At 33.4% G+C, this 16478-nt stretch overlaps 1 long non-coding RNA gene across 1 annotated transcript in view; it reads right to left on the bottom strand.

Moving 5' to 3' along the window:
* LOC101127835 (uncharacterized) overlaps positions 1-16478 on the bottom strand; it is an 83525-nt gene that overhangs the window by 52603 nt on the left and 14444 nt on the right. The window contains exon 2 of the long non-coding RNA XR_008678137.2: positions 1672-1711. This is a non-coding gene — a long non-coding RNA (uncharacterized lncRNA). The remainder of the gene's footprint in view (positions 1-1671; positions 1712-16478) is intronic.

The raw sequence follows: 16478 nt of genomic DNA, 5'->3' as shown, positions 1-16478 counted from the left end.
GAATGATATGGCCTAACAATTAAGACAAAATTCTTTGAAGACTTAAGGTAACCTTCCTGAAAACGTTGTTATAGAACTTTTAGGTCAATTTGCAGCTATAGATTTTAAAAGATTTAAAGTGAGGTGCTTTTTTTTTTTTAAAGTTGAATTAGTTAAGGGTTTCAAAACAGACAATAATGAAGAACATGAGACAGAGAGAAGAAGGAGGTACATTTTTAAAATTTTATGTTTCTAAAATTTCTCTGATACCAAAATACATAAGAAATTACAGTAATAGACTAATAGAATAGTGGAAAACAGCTATATACACTGTAATATGGCATTATTCTCTGAAAACAAAAAAATGAAAAGCTAACTTTATAAATTTTTTCCTTTTTGTTGTACAACATTTATTTTCTAATAACTTAAGAAGTATGTTATATTAGTTGATGGAAATACAAAGTTGATCAAAGCATGAACTCTGCCCTCAAGACACTTCCCATCTAATGCATAAGTTAATCAAGATATAAAATAAAAATATCTCAGTGATAATACTTGTAAGAAAGCTAAGTTTAAAAATCATGTTAAGGCCAGATGTGATGGCTCATGCCTGTAATCTCAGCACTTTGAGAAGCTAAGGCAGGAGGATTGCTTCTGCCCAGGAGTTCGAGACCAGCCTGGGCAATGTAGTGTGACCTTGTTTGTATAAAAAAAAAAAGAAAAAAAAATCATCCCACTACTTGGGATGCTGAGGTGGGAGAACTGCTTGAGCCAGGGAGGTCGAGGCTGCAGTTAGCTGTGATTATGCCACTGCACTCCAGCCTGGATGACAGAGTGAGACCCTGTCTTAAGGAGAAAAAAAATAATGTTAATGATAATTTGTAGAAATATAATACTTAAATAGAAGGTAAACTGTACTTCAGCTAGACACAGCAAAACAATAGAAAGGAAAGAAGAAAATGCTATTATACAACTCATCCATACTTAGTATACATTTACAAATTTCTATTATCTTGAATTATTTCCTTTATCTTCTTTATATGGATTCTTGAATATAAACCCTCGTACTTCTTTCTGCCCAACAATTTACATCTGTATTCTTACCAGTTAACAACCAGATCAAGACTTCATGCCTATAAAACAAAAGTCTGGTTGTACCAAAAATTTGACAATAGCAGCTGTGAGGACAATTCATTATCCTAGAGGTCAGAGGAATTTATGTTTGGCACTTATTTTAAACCACTATCAGACTGCTTCATAAATCTAGTAGCACACTCACTTATGATTAATATTTCCAAAAGTCAGTTCTCCTGGCATGTGATTATTTTGATATATGACGGAAAAAGGGAAGACAGTCTTGTGTTTTATATGTAATAAGAACCACTGGTTTAAAAAAAAAATCTGTCTCAAAAATGGTCAAGTGGTCTTCTCATGGATCCATTATTGCTCACCAGTATTTATCACGTGGTATTCAAGTGAGTATCATTAAACTAAACAGCTTTTGTAGTTAATAGTCAGCAAATGCAAACCATTCTGTCAATCTTGCCACTGGTTAACACCTAACTAACTACAACTTGAATATCTTGAAAACTGTAGCATTTCATTACCCCTTCCACTCAGTGCTAAGGGACTAAATATCCAAAGAAGACAAAAGTGAATTCACCGACTTTCATAGTCTTCTATTTTCCTTACTTGAATTTCCCATCACTGAGCCTGTACCACCAGCATAGCACTGAAAGTAATAATAGAGAAAAATTAATTAAATGACTGTATTTCAATCGCAAGACTTATTTCTGGCATTATGAACTAAAAGAGTACATATTGAGCAGTTTGTAACTGACAGCAGTGCCGTGAAATTACAATGCAGCCATGATAATTATCCTCTTCATTATTTTTTAATATATATCAAGATAAATATAGCATTTCTTTCACTTTTAATGGCATGCAGTATAATAGGAAGACAAGAAGAGGGGTGTTTTTCTTACAGTGTTATGGTTAAAGACAGTGACAAAGAAAAGGATATGACTTTGATGATGTTCCATCATCAGTGCTGAAATAGACATCAATTATATTATCAGTCTATACAAACTGCATACACACAGTTAAAGTAAAACAAGATGCACTTTCTTCACAAAGCTGTAACTGCTGACAACCATCAAGAACAAAAATATAATGCAATTGAGGTGGACAAAATGATTCGTTTCTGGACTCAACTGTATCAATTATCAAACGAAGTTCACAGAAATTTAAATGTAATTAATTTATTATTATTTGAAAATATACTAAGCAATTAGAGAGACTTTGGGATCCTGTATTAGTCCAGCTTCTTAATGTGTTGTTTTCATTAGGTTTCCAATTCTTTCAAATTGATTTAAGTTAAATTTAACATATAGCATGAATTTCTTCTTGCTTTAATATTAATTACATTTTTAGGATGAACTTCTTCCTGCTTTTTATCTTAAGTGTACAGAATAAACATTGAAAGTTTGGAGAAAAAATTACTAAGGCTATGTCTATAGGTCTATCGGCAGAAATCTCAACGCAACTTCTGCTTGAATTTTATCGACCTGCCTTTTATCTCCAGTGACATATAGGAGCTAAAATATCCAGAAAATAGTGTTAGCGATACCATTTCTTTTGAACTTGAATCAGATTTAGTGACTCAGAGGATGATTGTATTGAACAAAAATGTTGGATTATAACTCATTTCCCAATGATAAGTAAATTTTTCATCCATATGACAGGTTTGCGTTTGGTGTTTTCCTAGATTCTTTGGACATATTGAATAAAAAGGATAAATAGTTTTCTAAACATGACCTCACTGTTTGGGGAAAAGACCAAAGTTCAAGGAAGAAAGCATTCTAGTCTTCCTCTATCAAGAGATTTTGAGCATTGTGGAGAAAAGGAGCTGGTGCAGTACTCTCTCCTTATTTGCTTCACATGTACACATTTGGGAGCAAAGTCTCTTTTCCATCGAACTTTAATTACACAGTGCAAGGAGGTCCACTGTATGAGACCAGAGGAATAGATAGCTTCAAAAATGAAAGGTAATATCACCTTCTGGGAAACTGGCAAGGATCCTGTGGTGAAATAGCCAAAACGGGGAGGGTTGACGTCAGTGGAAAGCCTCTAGATACACTTTGCTGGTGAGTCTGACACTGTGAGTCCACCACTGGGCCAGAAGAGCCACAAGGTACCAGTCATCCTGGTGAGAAATTTAGGGGGATCCTACCTATCCCAGTGGAACCTGTTCCAAGTATGGTGAATAGAATTTACCAGGGAATAAACTGGAGCAGAAGCTGGGCCAGAAAGAAAACCTGAAGCGGAAGCTAAACCAGAAACAAAACTATGGGAGATAAATAATTTGTGGTACCACAACTTTGTCACACTCAGAACACGAACTATAGATGACAAGTTTCCTTGCTTGGACTTCTTGGGTCCCCTTCACATTCAATTGCAGATGATTGACCTGGTAATGGACACTCATGTTTACCAACCCTGGCAGTTATGATAGAGGGGATATTTTACAACATTTAATTTCTAATTGAAGAATAATGAGGGGAATCTGTTCAGGTGGAGTTTTATTAAATATCAGACATGGATAGAATGGTCTTTGTTCAAAGACAGACAAAAGAGACCAAACATATTCAAGTAAATGACAATGTGACATAAAATTAAACTATTAAGAAGCTAAAAAAAGGAATATATGTTAAGAAAATATTATGGGAAACAGTAGCTTTACAAAATAGGTATGCTGCTTTCTCAATAAAAATATGCCTTTGGGGGAATGAAAGAAGATTTTAATATAGCTAATTGATATGAAAAGACTCTGGCTGCAGTAAAGAAAGAACTAAAGGTGACTAATACTATGTTATCACAATATGAGATTTGTACTCAAAGTAGATTCAAGTAGGAAAAGGGAGAGCTGACATTTCAAACAACTAAGTCCTGATGTGGAAGGTAAATTTAGGAATTTTTCTGGAAAACAAAGGAAAAAGGACAAAAGACAAAAACAATAACAGGGAACACAGTGGTTTAAAATCCAGTTTGTATACCCAAGATATAGATAATTGGGATTCCTAATAAATATGGAGAAATATAACAGAAAAGAATTAAATTCCAAATTACTCTTTCATGAGATTTTAAAAACTACCCTTAACATGTAGATTAATATTCTTATTTAGTGCCAGACAAAATTAATGAAAAGAGCCTAGAAATGTGCTGCTCAAATTGTTAAATTTTACCAACAAATACACTTGCATAATAAACAAGGTAGAACATAAGAAAATATTTTTAAAAATCAGGTCTTTAAAATGGCCTGCAGATTCCCTTTTGATTTTCTCCTCCTATCTGCTTCCTTCTCTGGCTTCATCTTCTGTTCTTTGTTTCATTAGCACTGGTCTTATTGCAGTTCGTTGACCAGCCAGGCATGATCTAACATTACAGTCTTTGTACTATCAATTCCCTCTGCCTCAAAGCCTTCCCTGAGATAGGAATATGACTTCATTCCTCACTGTCTTTAAGATTTTCTCAAATCTCACTATCTCAAAGGTGCTTACCCTGATAAGTATTTCGTACCACAACTGCTGTGCCTCTTCCCAACCAACTCTGTTACCTCATAGTCTCCTCTTCTTCCCCTTCATATTTATTTGTTTGAATTCCCTATTTTTGGCTGGGCATGGTGGCTCACGCCTGTAATCCCAGCACTTTCGGAGGCCGAGCCAGGTGGATCACCTGAGGTCAGGAGTTTGAGACCAGCCTGATTAATATGGTGAAACCCCGCCTCTACTGAAAATACAAAAATTAGCCGGATGTGGTGGCATGCGCCTGTAGTCCCAGCTATTCAGGAGGCTGAGACAGGAAAATTGCTTGAATCTGGGAGGAGGAGTTTGCAGTGAGCTGAGATGGCACCACTGCACTCCAGCCTGGGTGACAGAGCCAGATTCCATCTCAAAAAAAAAAAAGAAAAGAAAAGAAAAATGAATTCTCTGTTTTTCTTTTTTTTCTCTCTCTCTCTTTTTTTTTTTTTTTGAAATGGAGTCTGGCTCTGTCGCCCAGGCTGGAGTGCAATGGCGCCATCTCGGCTCACTGCAACCTCCGCCTCCCAGGTTCAAGGAATTCTTCTGCCTCAGCCTCCTGAGGAGGTGGGACTACAGGCGCGCGCCACCACGCCCAGCTAATTTTTATATTTTTAGTAGAGATGGGGTTTCACCATTTTGGCCAGGATGGTTTCAATCTCTTGACCTCGTGATCCTCCTGCCTCTGCCTCGCAATGTGCTGGGATTACAGGCGTGAGCCACTGCACCCAGCCAGAATTCTCTATTTTCATGGAGAATATGTGATACTTGCATAATTACATTTTAAAAGAAAGCTTTCTCATTACTAGGAAGCATATTACAAAGTTTAACATGAGAAAGGGAGCATATTTATATTAGTTTCTGTGTTACATTACAAATTATCTTAAATTCAGAGACTTCAAAAAAGAAATAATTATTATATTACTGTTCTGTAGGTCAAGAATTCATGAGCAGCTTAGCTGAATGGTTTTGGCTCAGAATCTCTCGTGAAATTGAAGTAGCCTGGGGTCATCTCATGGCTCAAGTGGGGGCCAGAAGATCCATCTCCAAGATAGCTCACTCACAAGGGTGTGGGCAGGAGGCTTCAGTTCCTCACCACATGGGGGTCTCCAGATAGCTTGAATGTCCTATTGACATGGCAGCTGGCTACTTTCAGAGCAAATGATCCAAGAATGTTACAAATGTCTTTTATGACTTGGTGTCAGAAGTTACACATGGCTACTTCCCCAATATTCTATGCATTAGAAAAGAGTCACTCAGACCAGGCCACTGGGATATTAAGCTCCACCTACACAAGGTAAGAGTGTCAAACATTTTGTGGATATTTAAAAACCACCAAAATACTAAATGAAAAAGAAGGAGGACTAGGAGGAGGAAAAGGAGAAGAAGGAACAAGAAGAAAGGGAGAAAAGGGGAAAAAAGGAAAGGAAGAAGGGAAGGAAGACTAAAGTAACCCCCTCCAGATAACTATGATCTACCTGTTTAGAATGTGAGACTACTACATTTTATTAATTCACTATTTTATATTCTTATAAATTCAAATCTTAAAATGAATGTATTGCTAGAAATACATGTGTTTCCATTGTTATTACTAACACTTTAAGTAACGATTTTAATTTCAGTAAAATGATTTAAGTGGATGCTTCATACCAACATCCTGTTTTTACATAAATTCTTTCATATGCATCTCCAGATAGAACAGGAAATCTGAGTGCAGCCCATTCTGTTGCAATTTTCTTCATTTTATGCCTAATTCCTATGGCTACTAGGTAACCCCTTCCATTTCTCTGCACTCAATTTTCTTTTCTGCAGCCTTTGGAATAAACAGATTTTCAGTTTTCATTCAGTTCTGATATTTTGAAGTCTGCAGGAAATTTTAAACTTCTATGAGCCTAAAGTTTCCAGATTTCAGTAATGATAAATATAACTTTAGCAATACTCTTATGCAAGTGAAAAGGACATTTTATGTTAATTAGAAACATAAGTAAGTAGAAGCCCAAGAATTTTATTGTAAACTATGACACATTTAATAATTTTATCCCGATGGGAGACCCCATGTACAGGATTCAAGCCGTCAGCAGAGACAATAGGAGACAATAATCTCCCAAGAAGACACCATTTTATTTTCCAGTAATCTAGGAAATGCTTTCAGAGACCCTGCATAGAGGCTTTTCCAGAAAAGCCATATATTGTGAAAGAGGAATGGGCAAATATAACATTTGATTTTAAATTTCTGGTTTGATTAAATCTTCATTTTCATAATACATTTTTCTTTATCCTTTGTTTTCGGTTGTTGAAACTAACATAGGTTAATTTGATTTGTTGCCACTCGTTTACTTGATCAATACAAATGCCTCTGCTATTGCAATTTTTCAGTAACATACATACACTCGTAAGGCATCAGGTTCTGTCATTTCATATTATTTTGCTGCCTTATAGAAATGGCCTCTTTCCCTTTTCTTCTGACACAATCTGTTGTGAGAGGTCATTTCAATCTGCTCCATTTCTGAACAAAGTCTCTAAGATTGGTTTTGAGATTTTGAATTTCTATTTTAGCTCCCCACATGAATGACAGTAAGCATTTTGCCATGTGTTCTATGTCATATCTCATATAGAAAGAGAGAAGAAGGGGGAGAGAGGCAGAGAGAGAGAGAGAGAGAGAGAGAGAGATGCCTTTATTTGAGCACTGCCATTCTGCATTGAAATACTCGATTTATCACACAGTCAGCTACAGGTTTCTTAATCAAGCTACTAATAATGACACTAATAATCCTCACTGTTCAGGTCAAAGTAAGCACCCCACTTTTTCTCCCTCTCTACAGCTTTGTGTTTTCTTTAGTGAGGCATTGCAGCCATACTGCTTCTATGAGCTTAAAAAGCCAATGGTTCACTAAGCAGACTTTTCCTTTACAGTTTTGTGCTACAGAAGACACTACTAGCAACTCTTTTACAACAAATGTGGCCTCTACAGTAGCACTTCCCACTCCCCTCTCCCCCTGGACAGAGTTATAATGTTTCAATTAAGTGTAATCCAATGTTCCTGGCATTTGCAATTGTTATTCTTTCTCTAGTGTTTGGAGTGACACATTGCTTTGATTTGACATCATCTTGCTTTTGGTAGGATCAAACTTCCCACATACTCCTTACACTTACCACTCTGATTAGTGGCAGGCTGAAGTAGCTAGGGGGTTGTGACACATGGGCATTAAACTAATTTTGTGCCTGGTTCTTACCTCTTCATGCCTGGCCTGTCACAGGCCATCTCTATAAGCTCTTCTCAAGAAAGACCATCAGGAGACATAGAATGGGAAAAAATCTGAAGGCTGTTGACTAAATGATATATCAGGCTTTTGCCATTTTGTCTTTGATGCAACCTAATCTATCTATAATTTTGTGAACAGACTTTAACCCTGATTTGCCATCTTTTACTCCAAATCTTGTGCCAGAAATTCTCCCCAAAACACAAAATATGTGTCTTTTCATGCTAATTCCAACTGAACTCTTGACTATTTCAGCACTTACCTAACTTATCCAGTTGTTATCCTTACTTAAAATATGGCTCTGGACTTGGTATCTGACTGGCCTCCCCTCTAGATTTTTAGCTGTTAACTTTGAGCTAGGACAAATAGCATGACTCTAAGAAGATCATCACTGTAGCTTCATTAACAAGTGAAGTATTTCAAGCATGTTGTATTTTTTTTTCTATGAGAGATAGAAATTCAGGGCAAGAAGCCAAAGAAGCAGAAAATCAGAAGTATCAATTCATGGAGTGTAAAAAGAGAACAAGAGAGATGCTGTTAGAACAAAGAAGCCACCCAGAATATATCTATTATTTCTCAGTGAGTCTGACCAAAGATGCAACTGTCACTGCCTTCATATTGGCAAAGATAGGACCTCGGGATTATGCAAAAAGCCATTTCTACGTATGTTTTCTGGTTCTCTTAAGGACTGTCTCAGGAAACTTGAAGATAGAAAGGCAACCTCTTTTCAAATAGAGGAAACACATCTGTCTTGATTATTGGCCACCAGTATGAGTGGTGGATAATTCATTTATTCTGCCTTTAACTGTTTCTTGTGAAATGATTCAAACTCAGCATCTGAATCCATATTTATCTGGGTGTTAATGATGTTCCACAGGAAGGGTTACATTGCTGGCCAAGTTAAGAAGCTATTGTAAATTGGGGGCCTCATTAAAGAGAAACTCTTCCTGTTAGTGTGACTGGAAACCTCTTTCACATTGTTGATGTGCATTAATATTCACTGAGTATATTTTGTATGTGTTCATATAATAAATTTACATAATAAACATAGCAAATTAAAGTTCATTCTCATTGCAGAAAAGATGCATTTGTTCTTAATGAATCCTTTTGTCTTCATGAAGTTTGAGTAAAAACAACCATTCAAATAGTCATGTGCCACATAACAACGTTTTAGTCAATGATGGATCACATGTATGATGGTGGTCTCATAAGATTATAATGAAGCTGAAAAATTCCTATTGCCTAGTGACATCATAGCTGTCATAACATTGTAGCACAACACGTCACTGATGTGTTTGTGGTGGTGCTGATGTTAAAAATCCTACTGCATTGCCATTTATCTAAAAGTATGGCACATACAATTATGTACAATACATAATACTCGATAATGATAATAAATGACCATGTTACTGGTTTATGTATTTACTATACTATAATTTGTATTGTTATTTTATAATGTACCTTTTCTACTTATATACAAAGGAAGTTAATTGTAAAATAGCGGCTTTCAGTAGAATCAAACTTCCCACTATTGTAAAGTAGTCCTTCAGGAGGTATTCCAAAGAAGGCATTGTTATTATAGAAGATAACAGATTCATGCATGTCAGTGTCTCTAAAGACCTTCCAGTGGAACAAAACATGGAGGTAGAAGCCAATGATATTGATCCTGACCCTGTGTTGGCCTAGGCCACTGTATGTGTTTACATAGTAGTTTTTAACAAACAGATTTGAAAAGTACAAAAAGAAAAGAAAAAAAGAAAAAAAATTAAAATTTTAAAAATAGAATAAACCTTATAGAATAAGGATATACAGACAGAAAATATTTTTGTACATTATACAATGTGTTGCTGTTTTAAGTGAAATGTTTTTACAGAAGATTCGAAAAGTTGAAAAAGTTTTTTGATCCCACAAATAAATGAGAACATCAGTGGATGAATGCTTGAGGAGATACATACCCCATTTTCATGATGTGCTTATTTCACATTGCATGCCTGTATCAAAACATCTCATGTATACCATATATATATATATATATATATATATACCATATATATGTATACCATATATGTGTATACCATATATATGTATACCATATATGTGTATACCATATATATGTATACCATATATGTGTATACCATATATGTGTATACCATATATATATATACATGCACAAAAATTAAAAATTAAAAAAAAAACTTTTTGGAGTTAAAAAATTTAAAAGGATACCAGTTATATACAGATATTCTGACCCCAAAGAGGAGAAAATTGAAGAAATAAAAGGAGTCATTAGTTCCAAACAATTTAAAATCAGCCAGGTAAATTTTATTTATATTATATATAAATTAATATTATTGTATTATATAATGATGTGATTATATTAAATTATAAATAGCTAGAGAAAAATATAAGCATCCATTGCTTTATTAGTTGTTTGTATTTCCAAAGTCTATTTAAATGTCAGTCACTTGAAAATAAAATGTATTTTCCTACAGACTCATATATTTAGCAGAGTGATTAGGTTTGCAGATCATTTGAAAAACTCAATTTTACTTATAATATAGCTGAATGAAAATATGAACAGCTTAAATTCTAAGTTCTGATATGAATAGAACACTATGTAGAAAAAAATGATGATTTCAAATAAATTAAATCATTATAGTATTATACAGCTGTCATTTTACATTGTCTGCATTTTACAGACATGCTCAATGAAGATATAATTTCACTAGAAAATGTCTATCATCTTTTCTAAACACCTACACCATCTTCTTCTTATTTTTTTTCTCGAGTCCTCAGGAACCCAGTGCTCTTTTTCTAATTTGTCTGTCTAGAAGGTTTTAGCAGCAGCATCCATGTTGAAAAAGATTAGCAACTAGGAAATAACAGTATAGTGGTGAGAAGGAGATATATCTATTTTTGCCTTTATAGCTCTACATCCGATAGCAGGCTTAAAAAGTAATCCACAATCCAAATTTATATACGTCTTGAACTATATTTTATTATAATACCCCATCAGCTTATTTTAAAATGTATATTTTTAATCCATCAGGAATTGATTTTATTATGTACTGTGATATGCTATATCAATACCATTTATTAAAAATTCTATTACTTTCCTTACTGACCTGATATACTTCCTTTATCATATACTTACTACATGTCCTTAGGCATGTTTCTGACTTTTATATTTTGTTACATTGATACTTGTTTCAACATCATACTGTTTAAATTACTATATTTTTAGAACGTAAGTTAACGTTTTGTACAATGAGGCTGTGTCACTATCCTTCCAAAAATGTTTTTACAATTCTCACATTTTTCTATTGTACTCCAAATTAACTCGTGAATCATTTGGCAAAATTCTTAAGAAAAATCCCTTGCTATACTGAGTAATATTTTACTAAATTAATAGATTAACTCTGAAGCAATAAATTTTTATGTTATTAAACCCTCTGATTCAGTACTATAATAAGTCTGTACATACCTTTGAGTCTTCATTTACTATCTTAATTAATCTTTTAATTTTCTTTATTTAGGTTAGTACTACAGTTAAATATTTTCTCACTGTATGTGATACTTTACTATTTTGAATTCTTTTACTGTTACAGGTTCTAAATCTAAGTTGCCTACAGCTGTTAAATATTATTTTGTGATTGACTCTTTTCCTTATTGTATTACTGCTTATCATACTTCAATTGATTCAGGTGATTACCTTGGGCTTTCCAAGTACAGAGCATATAATCTATATGTAGTGTTGTTTTGTCTCTTTTTTTGATAATAGTTATGCCTATGATGTATTTTATAGCAATTAAATAGAGTATTCCTAAGTGTTGAAAGTAGAAGTGACTCCATAATTAAAAATTATGTGGTCTGTTTTAAGACAGTCTTTATCATGTGAAAGAGCTATTTTTTCATTTCACATTTTTTAGCAGTCTTACAGAGAATATTAAATTTTATCAATTTAATATACAAAGACTACATTACTTTTCTTCCTCAAATTAACTGTCCTTAGAGTCTTTAACTAAAACCTCCTTGCTTATTTAATACTGCTCAATTTGATTTGCTAATGGTTTATAAAAGAGTTTTGTAATCTTATTCAAAAATGTGATTGATATATGTTCTTTGTGTTTTCATAATATCTTGTTTAGTTATTGGCAAGAAGAGTTTAAAAGAACACTAAATATTTCAAAATTTCTATCTTTTTCTATAACCTGGAATAATTTAAATTGTATAAGTTATCAAAATATTAAGATTTGATATAACTATACTCAATAATACGTGCATATTCTCTGATCTCAAGATGTTTATACTCTAATTAGCATTCAAATTATGTCAAAACACAATGCTATTTCAGAAAACTTGTAAAATATTTCCAAGAGAACTAACAAGGAGTATAATGTAAAGAACTTTAGATTGAAAACCAGGATATCTAGGTTTTTGTTCAAATTCTGTCACTAACTATATGATTTTTGGCTAAGTCTCTTGGCTGCTCTGAAGTCAAATATTTTATTTGGAAAGTAAGGTAGAAACTGATGACATCTAAGATCATGTGTTTTGTTGCGATTCATCAGAACAGTTTATTTGCTCCATGTCTTAACTGTATTTTATTTGCAGTCCAATTCAAATTTTAATAAACTATGTTGTGAAGATTTGAAAAAATATTGTAGGTTACTGAGGAACAAATGCATGTGGCACAAGCCACATGTGGTATGCCGATACCACTGAAATTTATCTCAGTACAGATGGTCAAATGAAAATATGTGGTGTTCACTGAGAGAAGGTAAACATGTCCTTAGGTCTCCCCTGCAAAAAAAAAAAAAGAAAAAAGAACCATAGAACAGTGTTGTGACCCTCCAGCTGACCTTGCTTTGCTCTTTTATTGTCACGTCTTAATTCACCAGATAGTTGATGGTGAAGTATAAAAAGATGTTTTATGAGCCTCATTTTATTCTTATACATTTATAATAGTATCTACAGAATGTGAGCTCTTAATTCACATTTTATCCATCACTTATTTTATCTCCACAGATGTATGCGCAATTGTTCTTTTAGGACTCAGTTCAGCCCACAGATGTCTCCACAGCTGCTCTCTATTCCAAAGGGGACTTTTTTTCCTTGGAAGCAGTCATGTAAGGTTTTTGTTGTTTTGTTTTGTTTTTATTTTTTATTTTTATTTAAAGTGTGGTAAAGACTTTTTCCTTTCCTCGACTTGGCGGTGGGGGCGGGGGTTGGTGGGGGTGGGGGGATCTTACCTAAAAGATGGCCTTGAGATTTGCATCAAGAAAACATGACAATAAAGCACTACCTGTATTTATGCTCATTCTTTAAATTCTGCTTAATGTTTTTGCATACTGTAGGCCCAAGAATTATAATCACCCAAAAGTTGAATCTTTTGCCTCCTGTTTCCATGACTGAATTGATATGCTGAGGCAAAGTAAAAACGCCACAATTCATTCAGGGCAGGAAGAGGAAAAAAAACAATCAAACAAATGCCTAGTTTAGGCAAAATTGCCAATTTGAGAATAGCTTGGGGCTTGTGGGGAGTAAATGATTCAAATTGCTGCCTATATTATCTGCATTTACTGGGCTTATGAACCTTATAATTTTCTTTGTGTGGTAGGGATGACTACATAATTTAATAGAATAAACTTGAGGTTATATCAATTATATTTTTGTCCATGTTACTCCAGAAACCTCTGAATATTTATATTTGTATAAGAAAGGTCTTCCCTTCAAACATCGCCTATATTCAACATTAAGTGTCATTGAATATTCAACTTGTAAGCAGCCTTAGAGAGAACTAAGGTCATTTCTCTCATTTTATAGATTATGAGCTGACAATCTGGATGATGACATGACTTACACAAAATCATACAGTCAGTCTGAGGTAAGAGTTAGATGCCTAATTTTCTGATGAATAGGTCATCAGTACCACATTCATTGTTCATCATTAGCTTAAGCTCATCAGAGGTTAAAATTACCAAAGATCTCTGATGTTAGAATCTTTACAAAATTGAGATTTACTGCTTATTTTTTGGCTGTGTGTGTTTTTGGCTTTGTTTTATTTTTGTAGGAGATGGTTAAAACACTTGTGTAGAGCATTTAAGGAATAATAAAACAGTTTATTTCCTTTTCGGAATTAATGTAGCGGTGGAGATCTTTACAATTCAAAATCATAGGTAAAGTTATTTTTTAAATGTAAAGCAAAATTTATATACCAATGTTTTTAAGAGTGGTTATTTTGAACATTTTATTTAATTTGTTGGGATAGAAGTAGAAAAACACAAGCCAGGAAAATTAAACTTTATAGAAAAAAAACTTAGGCCTCAATGGTTAAAAGTAGAATTTATATTGGCAATAGAACTATTGGAATATTGAGGATATTGCAATAGAAACTATTGAAATATTGAGGATATTGCAATAGAAACTATTGGAATATTGAGGATATTGCAATAGAAACTATTGGAATATTGAGGATATTGCAATAGAAACTATTGGAATATTGGGGATAAATTAGAAATGTACTTTCATTATCATGGATAATAGATAATAGATGCATAAGTGTACAAATGCAGAAATTATTGATTTAGACCAGTCTGATGTTATAAAACATAATTATACATCTATATGGCTGACAGAGCATACATTAAATTTATTGATGATTCATTCAGAAACTATTATTGCTAATATTTAAGCTAAAGATTTGTTAGTAAACTTGGATCTTTTACAATACAATTTAAAATATTCATTAATTTAGATATTATATGTGGTATCATCACATGCTAAGCAAGCTGTTGATATTGCTTCTATTTCTCGTTTGTTTTGTTTTGTTGTTGTTAACAAACCATACTGTTATTTCATTTGGTTGAGTTTCCTCATCTGAAATGACTTGGTTATAAAGACCTATGTATTTTGATTAGCAATTTTGTATAGTTGATTTTAAGATCTAGAGTTCCACAGCTGTTAATATATAATCTTATAAATTGATCTTTCCTTAGAATGATATCTATTGTACTAATAAAAATGAACTGATGTAATGTTTTTATGCATCTATCTAGATATCAGAATTACATGGTATCCTTCAAGAGGGGTAGCATAAAACAATTTTTGATAGCTATTACTTGGCATGCTCTTTCACCAAGATTATTATTGGAGCAGTTTTGTTAAGAGGCATTTGTCAACATACCATATGCTGAAAACTATTTGTTGATTTAAAGTATAAGGGCTGAGTTTTCAAAAGGGAGATTTTGGTGTGCATAAAGTTATACACACAATTGCATTTTCCCCACAGTTGCATTTTCCCCACAATTACCTAGTCATGCTATAGACTATCAACTACATATTTTTTTTAAGTTTTGCTTTGCTTGCAAAAATAATATTTTTTCTTTCCCTCGTTTTCAACAAATTTATTACTGCATTTCTTTGATTCATATTTTAAAAAATATTGGACCTACAAAATCATTCTTTTCCATGTTACTCTTGAGAAAGTTCTCTATTTCCAAAAAATTTTCTTCCTTTAAGCAACCAACTTACAAAATGAGAGAAATGGCTTTTGAGAAATGGTTTAGAATAATAAATCATCAACTGGTAGTCTTTATACATTTATGTGTTACATTTATATATAATTCATATATAATATATAATTTATAAATGTATATCTTATAAAGATATTAAAGGAAGATTACTCCTCAAAATATGAAAAAATTATAATAGCTGTCACAACCTCTATCAAATATTGTCTTCTAAGATTAAAATATGAAGAAACTGAAGTAATCTATGTGTTGACTCTGTTGGGATGTAAAGTAATTTTATGAATTAGGATTTGATTTGGTCTTTTAGTCTTGTTTGCTATAGGTTCACTAAAAGTTGCAGACATTTGAGCATTTTCATGTCATTCTTTTTTTTTTTTAATGATAAACTCTTATTCTGCCAACAACAACAACAACAACGTGTAACTTGGATACCAGTTCCTTTTAATGAAGCTTTTGAGTCTTACAAAATATGATTAATCTGATTAGCGATTCAGCCTCCTTTTATGCTTACATTATCTAACACAAAGAGCCCCCCTACAGGTTAAAGTTTAAATGTGGATTACCAGATAAAGCTAGTCCTGACGAGGTTTCTATGGTGCAAGGAAAAATTGGATTTGCTTTTCACCTCATCTCAGGTTCTGTCATCCTGGTTTTTGCCTTGTTCCCTTGTTCACAGCCAGGATATTAATTTTGCAGTAAAATCTTTAAGCAATTATGCAGATAGCACTGAAAATGCAACATACACACACAATAAGAGAAGCTTAACTGAAAAATGGACCCCAGATATTCATTAAAAACAGATGGCTACATTGCCAACAGCATAACTTTGGATGTCTGGGCTAAGCTGATATTAATCTGCCACAACATGAAGAGAGGATGAAACTGCTGGTGTACAAACTGTATGTATTGCTTCTTCTTTTTGCTTAAAAAGGAATATAATGATGATTTATGACTGCCCTTTTGATAAATGTCCAAAAAAGCACTCAAAAGTGAAGTAACATTTTAATAGTACTTGCTCTATCAAGTACTGATGCTCATTTTTGAGACACGTGTGGAATATGATAAACCATGTTTGAAAATTCTTATTTTTCAAAAATTGTCATGGAAGTAGATGCAAGGATTCCATTTAA

The sequence above is a fragment of the Gorilla gorilla genome, chromosome 2, assembly GCF_029281585.2.
Source record: "Gorilla gorilla gorilla isolate KB3781 chromosome 2, NHGRI_mGorGor1-v2.1_pri, whole genome shotgun sequence".
Lineage (NCBI taxonomy): Eukaryota > Metazoa > Chordata > Mammalia > Primates > Hominidae > Gorilla > Gorilla gorilla.
This window is presented reverse-complemented; position numbering and strand designations above follow the sequence as displayed.